Source organism: Canis lupus, chromosome 1, assembly GCF_003254725.2.
Source record: "Canis lupus dingo isolate Sandy chromosome 1, ASM325472v2, whole genome shotgun sequence".
Lineage (NCBI taxonomy): Eukaryota > Metazoa > Chordata > Mammalia > Carnivora > Canidae > Canis > Canis lupus.
The window spans coordinates 121,532,330-121,544,755 of NC_064243.1; the positions used below are offsets into that span (position 1 = coordinate 121,532,330).

Here is a 12,426-nt window from a genome sequence, read left to right on the forward strand (position 1 = left end):
CCTCGCCCGCGCCCCCTGTCGGCGCCCGTGCGCCCTGCGCGCCCCAGTGCAGGCTCGGCTGCCCCGGGGCGCTGCAGGGAGAGCTCCCCTGAAGGGGGGGGCGACAGTCACCGTGAGAGCTGAGCCCCCCACACACACACCAGAGGCCTGCCGTCTTTCAGAGGCGGAAACTTGACCCCTACCGAAGCACAGGAGTCCCCCGAGGACTCTCCCCACCCCTCCATCCAGTTTAGTGGCCACCTCCATGTCCCCCACCCATCCATCCTCTCCTCCTTCTCCAGAATCTCCCACCACTCCACCCTCTTGCTCTAGCTGGTGCTGCCCAGAAGGCCTCTCCTCGCTCACTCCCCCTCCTCCTTCTCTGGCTCTGGGGTGCTGTGCCCAGGACCACCTCCTGGCCTGGCCGGGCCTGGCCCTCTGGGCCTGGACTTCAAGCAGGGACCCGCCAATGCTCACAGCCCTCTGGCTGGACAGCCACTCCCGCCAACCCCAGGGGCTGTCCATTCCTGGGGTGTCTTCTTCAGAATGAGACCAGCTTCCTGACTTCTCGAAACCGGTGGAAATGATTAGGAGCCTGGGCTGGCAGGTTAGTTGGATGGTTGTTGTCCTGGGTGGAAATCGGGGTGGTAGGTAAGTTCTTTGGTGGCTCCGGTACCAGCGCAGAAGCAAGGGCCTTCAAAGCCGCGCCGTATTACAGTAAGTGCTTGGCCTCTGGGTGCGCCTCCTTGGCAAGTAATACCTCTCACATCAGATAGATTGGTTCTCTCTTCTGTGCCTCGTAACTCTGATTTTCTCATGGTATGAACAGGTTAAAAACTAGCCATTGGGATGGCCGTTGCCTGCGACCAAAGAGTGAAGCACAGAGGAAAGCATCCAGGGGGCTGTCCTAGGGTCGGGAGCAGCGAGGTAGACCAGAACCAAGTCCTCCCACCCCAGACCTGTTTCCCCGCCATATAGAGATATCCCTCCCTCCCCCCGGTGATCTGTAGAGCCCTTAGGATCACAGAGTCGGTGGCTCTAGAAGAATGGTAGTAGCCTCCGCCATCAGGTCCACCTTCTTAAGGCAGAAGGAAGATGGGAAGAGGTCTGTAGAAGCCCGTGTGTCCATGGGAGCTGGTCTGGATGCTCTCATGGCCCCATCTGGATTCTCATGGAGAGTCCCTGCTTCTCAATTTCAGGTGGCCCAGAAGGCCATCACCACTGACCAGGTGCTTTCCTTTACTAGGTGGGAGGGGCGGGCAGGCAAGGGGCGGGAGCCTGCCTGGGCTTCAACCATGAGGTTTCCTTCCCCTCCCTAAATGGTTTTCTCTGCTCCTGAGGTCAGGGACCTCTCCCCATGGAGGATCAGAGCAGTCTTCTCAGCTGTGGACACCTCAGGGTGAATGAGCCTTCAAAGACCCCCCGGAAGGCAAGGTTCAGAGGTGTGCCATTAGAAGGTGGGAGAGGTGAGGAGTAAGTGGGGTAAGGAGAAGTGGGGAAGAAGCTGACCTGCGTGGCTCTTCTGCCCTGAACTATTGGTCCTTGGCCTTGGAGAGGCCAGCTGGGCCGTCCTCACCTCCTCCAGCATCCCCTTTTAAGCATCCCCTTTCAAGACCTGGAGGGCTGCTCTTCCAAAAGTTGCCCGAAATAGTCGGACACCTCTTCCGGTCTTTCCAACAGAGGGAAGGACTCGACACGGTAACACCTGTTTGTCTTGTCAGAGCCAGCTCCTCTTCCTAGCAGGACAGCCTGCCTTTCCTTCCCAACCCCCAGGGAATCTGGGTTGGGGATCCAGCTTTGTGACCCCGCAGATGGGCACATCCTAGCTCCCTCCACGTTGTGATGGGTTCAGGAATAGGCATGTGACCAAAGCTGGCCCAATCAGTGAATCTTGTATTTTCTTTTTAAATAGACACCAGCACCGTGGCTGAGCTGCAGCGGAGCGTGGTCCCCAGGCCCAGGCCAGGAAAGTGGAGCCCAGAGGCCACCACGGGGGCCTGAGGATGCTGCCCCCACAGCAGAGAGCAGAGCAGAAGGGGAGAAACGGGTCTGCTCGTGTTGAGCCCTGCGTCCAGCCACACCTGAAACCAGCCCCATCCCTGCATCTTTCCGGTTTGTGACCACTCCCGTCGTTCCCTCAATTCCGTTTGCTTTGGGTTTTCTATCACTTGCCGCAGAATGTGGCCTGATGCACTTAGCACCTGATGAAAACAAGGATGACTGGACCAGGGATCGGAAACCTCATGAAAAAGGCTGGAGCAAGGTGTGTGGAGCCGGGTGGGGGAGGCAACAGCAGGGATCCTCAGGCTCTTCCCCGCCAACGAGCAGCCAGGGAACTTGCCGGAATTCTCCTAAAGCTACAGGTGTGCCTTGCTTTGCATAAGAGCTCTGTTCCCCCCCCCCCCAAAAAAAATGTTTGTAAGTTGAATTTCTATAAATTGGATCTGATTTACCGCATTGGGACAGCTAGTTATTTGAGGCATCTCTTTAGACGCCTTTCATAAAGTGAATGGTCATGTTCTGAAATAACAAAAAAATGGTAATTTATTTATCATTATAATTTTCCTACCTCGGTCCTATATTTTGAAGTCGAACCAACCTGGAGGTCTTCATGTTACCTTTGTATAAATTAGTCAACGGAGAAGAAAATCCGCTGCGGGCTGTTGGATGCAGCTGCACCACTGCAGCCCTGGTCCTTTGCGAGTCTGCCGAGCCGGAATATCCTGGGGGAACACTGGGCATCGACTTCGGGGCTTGCTCTTATCTGCAACAGCTATCATCAATTCGAGTTAGCTTTGGAGGTGCGGAAAGCCATAAAGCTAGTGGACTTTCTGGCCAGAATGTGTCTGTGCCATGTTTACCTGCGCAGGAGGAGTCCACGAGAGAGCCCATAATCTCTAACTTTGAGGGACTTTTAAGACTGCAAATTAAAACAAAGTATCAAGTTATGAAATAAAACTACTCGTGGGAATTCAAGACCTAACTTTCTTAAGGTGTCCTCGATGGCTTTATTATTCTCCTCCCGTGCTGTGCGTCCACCTTGCAGCACACAGCTGCATGACTCGGCTCCCTGCTTTTTCAAAATCCCACTTTCCAGGCCCAATTTTACCTTGGGACGATATATAACTTTTGTTTGCCACTAGAAGTGAAAGCGATCAAGTATTGGGGAAATGTAGATTTCCAGAATATTTTATAGCTAGCTCATGAATGTGAGCTGGTCCATATAGGTCAGATAGAATCAGCAAGAATGATCCCCAGGGTTTCCCTGGGGTTTATCACTGTCCTCAAGGAAGCAACTGGGAAACAAATGAGAACGACCAAGTTAAGGCAAAAAATAAGTCCCTTGGTTCTGCCGACACTCAGAATCCTGAGTGAGCCTCCCTTGGGGTCTCCCCGGGACACCGACCAAGGAAGTCAGGGTGTGCAGAGGGCCAGGGAGGCCAGGAGGTCCGGCTTGGGAAGTAACATCACTCTAGAGACTTCATTTTAAATCCTGATGCCACCAGGCTGCGTTAAGTCTTACGGATCTTGGGGCATCAGAGAAGGAAGATGTGAGGAAGGCAACGTAATGAGGTCAAATATATGTTGAAAGTGCCAGGCTCCAAGAGGGGGACAGAGTTGAATCAGGTGGTGTCATTTAGAGGCGATGGCAGTAGCTGCAGGGGTATATTTAAATCCCTGGAGAGACTCTGGCAGACTGTATCTGTCCTTGCACCCATGGTTCTTGAGGGTTCTAGAATCCTCCAGGGCATCCTGCAATCTGTGCCTGGGAAAGTCAACTAGCAAAGCAGAGATTGGGGGACTGGCATCTAAGGGTATGAGCAGGCCGTTATGAAGCCACTCTAGTGACGGAGGATAACTTTATTCATTTAGGTGAACATCTGAGACATAGTTATGTCCACCTTCTACCTGCAGGAGGCTCTCCCAAGGTTATAGCTGCCCGTTCAAGGTGTAGCATCTAAGGCTCTGCTAGGGGATCCCCCTCTCCACTCAAGGCTAGGCGCTTCCAGAGGACAGAACCCAGCCTAGCCCAGCATAGAGTACGGCCTATGACAGAATTTTGCTGGAACTAATCAAGAAATTCATTCTACTGCTTAAATAACTCATACTATATATTAGTGTTTTTTTTATTTATTTTTATTTATTTATGATAGTCACAGAGAGAGAGAGAGAGAGGCAGAGACATAGGCAGAGGGAGAAGCAGGCTCCATGCACTGGGAGCCCAACGTGGGATTCGATCCCGGGACTCCAGGATCGCGCCCTGGGCCAAAGGCAGGCGCCAAACCGCTGCACCACCCAGGGATCCCTATATCAGGTATTTTTTTAAACCTTTATTAACTAATTGAGTGAATGAATGAACGAATGAATGAATGAATATGTGAACATCACTGCTTAAAATGTATTGCCAATCCTGGAAATTAGCTGCAACTTTTAAGAATCAATGCTGTTTCCTCTGATAGAAAGTAACCCTTGGTTCACATTAAAGAATAATTAGAAACATGGAAATATACAAAGAAAATTATTATATCTCCCTTAATGTCACCCTGTTAGCTTCTTGTGTATTTCCCTCCAAGAATTTTTCTTTGCATATTCTTTTTTTTTTTTTTTTTTTTTTACAAACTTTGAATCATTCTCTATCCGAAATTCTGTGTCTTGCTTTTATTCCCTAACCTTTGTTTTAAAAAAGAGACAACAGGCCCCGAGAGCTTAGGTGGCTCGGTCTGTTAAATGTCCAACTCTGGATTTTGGCTCAGGTCATGATATCAGTGTTGGGAAATCGAGCCCCACGTGGAGCTCTGTCCTGAGCATGGAACCTGCTTAAGATTCTCTCTGTTCTTCTGCCTCTGCCCCTACTCACCATCTCTAAAAATAACAGGGAAAAAAATAGGCAGATTGGCAGACAATAGGCCCAAAATAGAGTCACTTATGCTAAGGCCCACATCAGTAAACCAAGACTTGATATTCAACCTACATGTAGTTTCAGCCCTACCCCAGGAATAAATCTTAACCCAGTCAATCTGGAATTTTCTGCCCAGCACTCATGAGGTCATCTGCCTGTTAGGCCCTTTCTGTCCCCAAAGAAAGAAGAGGTAATCTACTCTTTCCTTGTTCCTGCCTCCTTCTGCCTATAGAGGTCTCTCATTTTGTTCAGCTCTTCAGGGCTCCTTTCTGGGTCCTAGACGGGACGCTACCCAACTCATGAATCATTTTAAAAAGCCAATAAGATCTTTAATATTCAGTTGAATTCATTTTTTAAAACAGATTTGGTGGCAGCATTGGACTGAGAGAGGCTCCCAATGGCTTCAGGGACAATGAGAAGCACAGGCATGATACCTGTGAACTCTTTTGAGTGTTTTGTCCCTCTCACCATTTCCAACAGCTGTGGGTTGGTTCCTCTCAGTTCTGAGCTCTGCTTTCTTTGTGTTGAGTTTCTGATCTAACTGGCTTTCTAGTCTTTAATTCCCCTTTTGGAAACCCAGTCCAGTCCACGACTCACTTCTCGAGTCTCCTGCTTCAGCTCTTTCTCTAGTCCCATCTTCCATAGAAATGACTGGTGGTGTGCATAGTCTTCTCTTGGCCAGGACGCGACAACATCTCCTGGGTACTGCTGATACCGTAAGGTGTACATGCTTATTTGTCTAGTTTTGTGTAGATGAAGGTTGTTGCTAATGGGAATCCCAGAAGTGGCTGCAAAATTGATAGGTGCAGGTCAAACATTTAAAAGGTGTTAGAGGACTCATCACCTAATCCCAAGACTCCTATGTTAGGATAAGTTGGTCATGGAATGGGTTAGACTGACACTAGATCATCCGCCAAACTCAAGAAAATCCCCATGCAATAAAGTACACTGTAAAATACCACACAATCCCCCAACCACAGAGGCACATCCCTTTTGGGTATTAGTTTGGCTCCAAGAGACCCAAAGGCGGGCAGTGGCTAAACCCAGTGGCTCAGCGGTTTAGCACCGCCTTCAGTCCAGGGCATGATCCTGGAGACCCGGGATCAAGTCTCACGTCGGGCTCCCTGCATGGAGCCTGCTTCTCCCTCTGCCTGTGTCTCTTCTTTTCTCTCTCTCTCTCTGTCTCTCGTGAATAAATAAATAAAATCTTAAAAAAAAAAAAAGACCCAAAGGCTTAGCTGAAAAAATAGATAAGTAACAAAAAAAATGATATCCTTAAATTCTGAAGAGTCCAGCATACCACCTTCCAATACACCTGTTCTATTTTAGGTCTAAGAACTATGGTTCTGGAAGCTCTATATATCTATACAAAAATGGCAAAAGCTTATTTAAAATGACCGGTTGTTACAATGGCCATGATGGGGAGCATTCTGATTAGATAAGATCATTTAAGAAGTCCCCTTGAAAGCAAGGGCTCCCAAATCAAGCAAACATAACAGGGTGCCCATTTAAATTGCATGCAGAAGCTTCCAGAAGGTTTCAACAATTTCAAAATAACTGCACTAAAAGATCTGTTAGTAAAACATAGAAGACACTAGAGGTACCTAGAACGAGACTGTAAGATTGTCGTCAGTCCTACTGCTCCCTCCTACCCTCCTTTGAGTCCTCGCTCTAGTAATCCTCTGTCTCAACGGTCTCCCCACAAGACCACAAACAAAAGTCCACCAAGTGTGGGTCTTACAGACACCCCCATGTCTTTTTTTTTAATTTTTTATTTATTTATGATAGTCACAGAGAGAGAGAGAGAGAGAGGCAGAGACACAGGCAGAGGGAGAAGCAGGCTCCATGCACCAGGAGCCTAACGTGGGATTCGATCCCGGGTCTCCAGGATCTCCTGGGCCAAAGGCAGGCGCTAAACCACTGCACCACCCAGGGATCCCGACACCCCCATGTCTACCCTCAAAGGAGTTTTCCTGTATGGGCTCCTCCCAGAGTTGGGATTTTCTGGTAGACTGCTACATGGTTCCCTTAAACAGACAAGGGAGACTAAAATATAATTCATGAAGAACATTGCCAAATTCTGGCAGATATCAGAGGGGGTCCTGGGAAACTGGCAGAAATCGGTGAAGGGTGAGATTTCTTACGAGCAGCTCCCCCACATATCTGCCTATAACGCCCCAGTAGAGAGAGGAAAATGAGTTATCGCTTGCATCCTCTTTGGGAACTTCTCGAGTCCATGGGGCTGTTCAGTACTGCCAGAAATATTTACTGTTTCCAGCTAAAAACTGGCAAGATATTTAGAAGGAGTTTTAAGTAGCTCTGTAGTCAGAAATTGGCCAGATTGAAAGCTGATGTTCAGAGCCTGATGGAAATTATTTTAGGCCTCCTCCCTTAAGCTAAAATGAAACTATCTATCTAGAGGGAAAGGTCATTTAAAACTTAGGGGAAGGAAGGATATTTTAAATGTCTTCTCCACCAATATTAGTAAAAAGCTTTAGCCATCTGAGCAGGTGACCTTAACTTACTCCATCTGCCAGAAAAGCAACTTAGAGTCAATATTTTTATAACTAGTGAGTTTTGTATTATTGTCTGTGATCCAAGTAGTAATTTTTAAATGGAAGCTGTGAGGTCTCTCTATCTGCTTTTATGTTTACACGTGTGTGTCTCTCTCTATGCATAGATGCTATAGATGTGTGATATTTTCTACCTCTGGATGGTGCTACTAAAATCAATTTGTAAAGAGACCTATTTAATTGGGTCAAAGAGAATAAGCACTTACATGAATTAAGGATTCATAGAATTCTCAGACATAGAATAGAAACTAACCCAGATACTTCTCAGGTTCATGTAATCTGAGAAAATATTTGGCATTAAGAGTTAATTTAAGTTTGTTGTTCAAGTTTGTTGGTTTAATTAAAATAGACATGTCTTTAGAGTTATCAACATTGAATATAATGCAATTTTTATTCTTCCTGGGTATATTAGTCAAGTAAGTTCATGTTAACCGCTCTTACGAAACTTGTCAGCAAGTAAAATAACTTGGTATGATGAAACTTTAATAAGTAATTAAATGTAATTGTTGGGAACAAGTAAATTAAATAGATGTAAGCAAGATAAAAGTTCCTAGGTGATTTTAAAAAATAGTTTCCCAAATCTTGTTGGGAACCCGAAACCTTAAAGTTTTGCCAAGTTAATTTAAATAATGGATAGTCATTAAATTTCTAGATCATTTCCAAATAAGATAAAGCACACAAAAAATTAATTACTAAAAATGGGCTTGTCCACATTTGGCTTTGTTTACAGAGAAACTAAGGACATTTTGGGTCTACTAGTAAACACGTTTTGTGCCATGCTGAGAAATTTACTATGAGAAAGCATATGTTTCCAAAAATTATAACAAGTATTTATAACATTTATAACACCGAGCCACAGAATGCTAATGTCTTTACGTTGTTGGCTCCTTTATTTTCACTAAAAAAATTTCTTTTTTTTTTTTTTTTTTTTTTTTTTACTAAAAAAATTTCTATGGTTAAAAGTTCTAATATATATAATTAAAGCTACTCAAAATTATAAGGGAAACATCTTCATATGCAGGGAAATTAGGATGTGTGTTTTCTATAAAAGAAGGTGAAGAATGGAAATGTATTTTTGTTAAAGATAAGAAAAAGAAATTTTGTCCTAAAGTGAGACTGGTAGTTCAGAATGGAAAAGAGGAAAAAAAAAAAAAAAAAGAAAGATTTTAGAAGATTTATGGAAAAGGAACCTTGGGAAAGGAACTTTATTTTTGCTCAGGCTGGTTGAGAATGAAGTGAATTTATGTTAAAAAAAAAAAAGATGAGTGTTAATATAAGAAGTACATGGGTACAAAATTAGAATGTTTTCTCTTTGTTAAAAGTTTTCTTGGACCTTTGGTCTCCTGTTAGTAATTGATTGTAAAAGTTTATTTGCCTTTTAAGTAATCTGCTTAAAAAGCAGAGATTTTGTATCTTACCAAAATAATTTGTTGTGCTTTATTTTGACTTTATCATCAGGTCCTTGATTACTTGAGAAAATGAAGTCTTCTCTATTAAAACAGCTAAGGTTTTTTTTTTTAATTATTATTTTACAACTGTTTAACTTTCTGTATTTTCCTGAGAATTATTTGTCCGTATGGTTCAATAGATAACTAAATATTATCTCACAGTGACCTATGGTATTATTTGACCAGGTGTTTTTAAACCTTTTGATGCTTTTGACAAACTTCCCCAAATCAAATTCTAAATGAAGTCTCTTTGAGCCTGAAATAACTTTGGGATTTTCCGGGTGGTCCCTGGAACATCTCAAAAAATTTGTTCTCTCGCCTTATAAAAAGGGAGATGTTAAATTAGGTTTATTTGATACGCTGAGTGACATGGACAGAATTGTCAAATAAGAAGTAATACTAAGCTTTCTCTATGCTGTTATGTATGTTGTTGTATATGTATTCTAAGTGTTCCAGAAGTAGTATGAAATTCCTAAATTCTGATATATCCTGGGATAATGTTTTTATCATCATTCCAGTTATCATTTTGCAATGCTGAGTATCACAGAAATAACTAAATTTCCTTGTCAATTCCACTGTGACCAACTTGCATCAGATCTGTAACAATGGGCATGTTTTAAGTCTTTTTATCATTTACAGAGTGATTATTTTACTCTGATGCTTTTGCAAAAGTGTTCCTGCAAAAGTACTTCATCTTCAAAAAGATTCATGGAGAGGACTCTGACAAGTACAGGTTTCTGATAACTCTAAGATCATGAAACTGAACTGGGTAAAAATTTCCAGAACGCATGGAGAAACTGGATTCAAACCGACTAATGAGAAGAATGCCTTTTTGTCTGAAAACATACCTGGTTCCCGAATGTTTTGTTTTTCCAGACTTAACAAAATCTTTTCTCTTAAGCTATATATGAATTACAGCAATTACACTGTACCTTTGTAAAAAAAGATGAAATAGTCACTCTTCCTCCCTACCTGATGCGTCCAGAATTTAGAAAGCCTTAGGTTTCTTCACAGAAATATATAGTTAATTGTTTGCATAAGTTTAATAAGAATTTCTTCTTCTTGCAGTGGGACACAGTTGGAAACATTGACTATATTACCAGAATATACTGGAATGGTACTGCAGGTAAAACATGATGCTGAGTCCTTGGCTTACCATCTTGGCCTCTGGAGCTTTTAAGAGTTCAATCTAAGATTCTTTATGAAATGTTCCAGCAAAGCAGTCTCAAGAAGCGCTTATATGGTCAATCACTATTCTTGCTGCACTTAGGCCTGAGAAATAATCAGGCCAAGCTTAATGCCAATTAGATTTTACTGTGATTATCTTTGGGGAAAACAGGGGTAGTTGTAGAGAGAAAATTTGCGTTTCACCTTTGTAGATGTCAGATTCCAATTCTGTTTTCTTCGATGTTTTGTTAGACAAAACTGTATAAACCGGACATGATTCTGAATCCTTTTAGTTTCCTCAAATAAATATTTGGCTATGACTCTCCAAACTAAAATTTCCAGTTTTCTCCCACTTTCTGATTTGAAGTCACTAAGGACAAAGACTTCCCTTAAATCTCTTTGCGAAGGACTCTACCAGGTCCTCCTCACCCCCATATAGCAGACAAACGTCAAGCACTAGACCCCTTGGCATACGTCTCACAGCTGAGGACGGCTCCGCCTGACACTGGTCCTGTGCAGATGCTGGAGGCCTCCGAATCAAATTGATGAGGAAGAGAAGTAGCTGCCGTCAAGGTAGGCTGCTTTGACCTAAGTTAGCATCTGATCCAGACTTCATACTTTAACTGAACATGAAACTTTTTTCTCCTTCTTTCTTTCTTTCTTTCTTTCTTTCTTTCTTTCTTTCTTTCTTTCTTTCTTTCTTTCTTTCTCTCTGGCATTGGCCTGGAAAGATGACCCCATCATTTTTATATCTCCCAGGCCGTTACCGAGGGAGACTCTCAGATCACTGGATTTGCCATCAAGAACTCCAATCTCTGTCCATGATGCTAGAAACACCTTGTCCATTTACCCGTCTCTGGCTACCAGCATCAAGTCCAGGGAAAGGTGCACCCAAGTACATAAAAAGGGACCCAGAATAAAACTGCCTGTGTGGTCTGCAGACCCCTAAATTCTGCTGGCCTGCATGGCTATCACCCTTCCAGTCCTGAGTCACAGGCTCAAAAGGGAATTACCAGGAGGCGTTCCTTATTTAAAATGAGCTTCCTTTGATATAGCACTGCTCCTCTGAAGCTGCGACAAAGAACTTTTGAACTCTTGAAAGTATTGTGAAATCTGTTGCTAAAACAATAGCTTCCCAACAAAAATCCTTAGACTCTCTGGCCAAAATCGTTCTTGATAATGACTGCCCTTAATTACCTTTTAGCTGAGCAAAGAGGTGTCTGTGCTGTGGCCAACACCACCTGCTACACCTGAATTAATGCTTCTGGGCAAGTTACGTAAGATGACTGAGCAAACTCCTTGGCTTTTATTTTTTTATTTTTATTTATTTTTATTTTTTTATAATAAATTTATTTTTTATTTGTGGCTTTTAAAAGAGGACTCCTTGAGTCTTTCTTTGACTTATTTCATTTTGATTGGTTTGGTCTTGGGGACCGTGGTTCTAAAGTGCATTCCAGATGTTAGGAATATCCTGCTTGTAATAATCATAGTAGTCCCGCTGGTGTGCTGTATTCTCTCAAAAGCTTCAAATGCATGTCTGTAGCTACTAACCACCAAGCAAGGATCTCCCAAAGACTGGAGCATCAGAAGAGGAATGAAGAGAACGAGCAACTTAAAGATGTAAACCCGAAGTCATGACCTCCAGATACACAGAGGTTCAGCAACCATCATCATAATATGTGAATACCACAGAGGTTCAGCAAACATGAGGATCTGCGACTACCACACAGGATCAGCCAAAACCGTGAGAACTTCAGAGAGGTAGCTGGGAGTGATGCCTTACGTTGTGATCACATCTGAGAATCTTATCAAAAGGGGAGAATTATCAAAAAGAGATAGCTGGTCCAAAATGGAGTCACTTGTGCTAAGCCCCACATCAGTAAACCAAGACCTACTATGTAACCTAATTACAGTTTCAGTCTCTCCCAGGAATAAATCTTAACCCAGTCAGTCTGGAATTTTCTGCTCAGCACTCATGAGCTAATCTACCTGGCAGGTCCCTTCTGTCCCCCAAAGAAAGGAGAGGTAATCTACTCTTTCCTTGTCCCTGCGCCTTCTGCCCATAAAGGTCTCCCGTGTCATTCAGCTCTTCAGAGAGCTCCCTTCTGTTTCCTAGAGAGGATGCAGCCCAGCTCATGAATCATCAAATAAAGCCAATTAGGTCTTCAATATTCAGTTGAATTTTGGTTTTTTAACACCTTGCAGCACAAGGTATTTCCCCACATCATTAACTATTGTTTGAAAACGTGATTTTTATGGCTACAAAGTGTTCCATCAATTGGATGCAACATATTTCATTTAAACAATCTCTTAGTTTGGAACATCTCTCAGAAGTACTGGAGAGAGCATCTTGATGGTT

The 12,426-nt window shown here is 43.6% G+C and overlaps 1 long non-coding RNA gene across 1 annotated transcript; it reads left to right on the forward strand.

Annotated features, from left to right (window-relative positions):
• The first annotated feature begins 4,154 nt into the window (after positions 1-4,154).
• Positions 4,155-12,217, forward strand: LOC125752860 (uncharacterized). The gene is made up of 3 exons (XR_007403346.1): positions 4,155-4,294; positions 9,969-10,640; positions 10,827-12,217. It is a non-coding gene; the product is annotated as an uncharacterized LOC125752860 (long non-coding RNA).
• Positions 12,218-12,426: the final 209 nt, after the last annotated feature.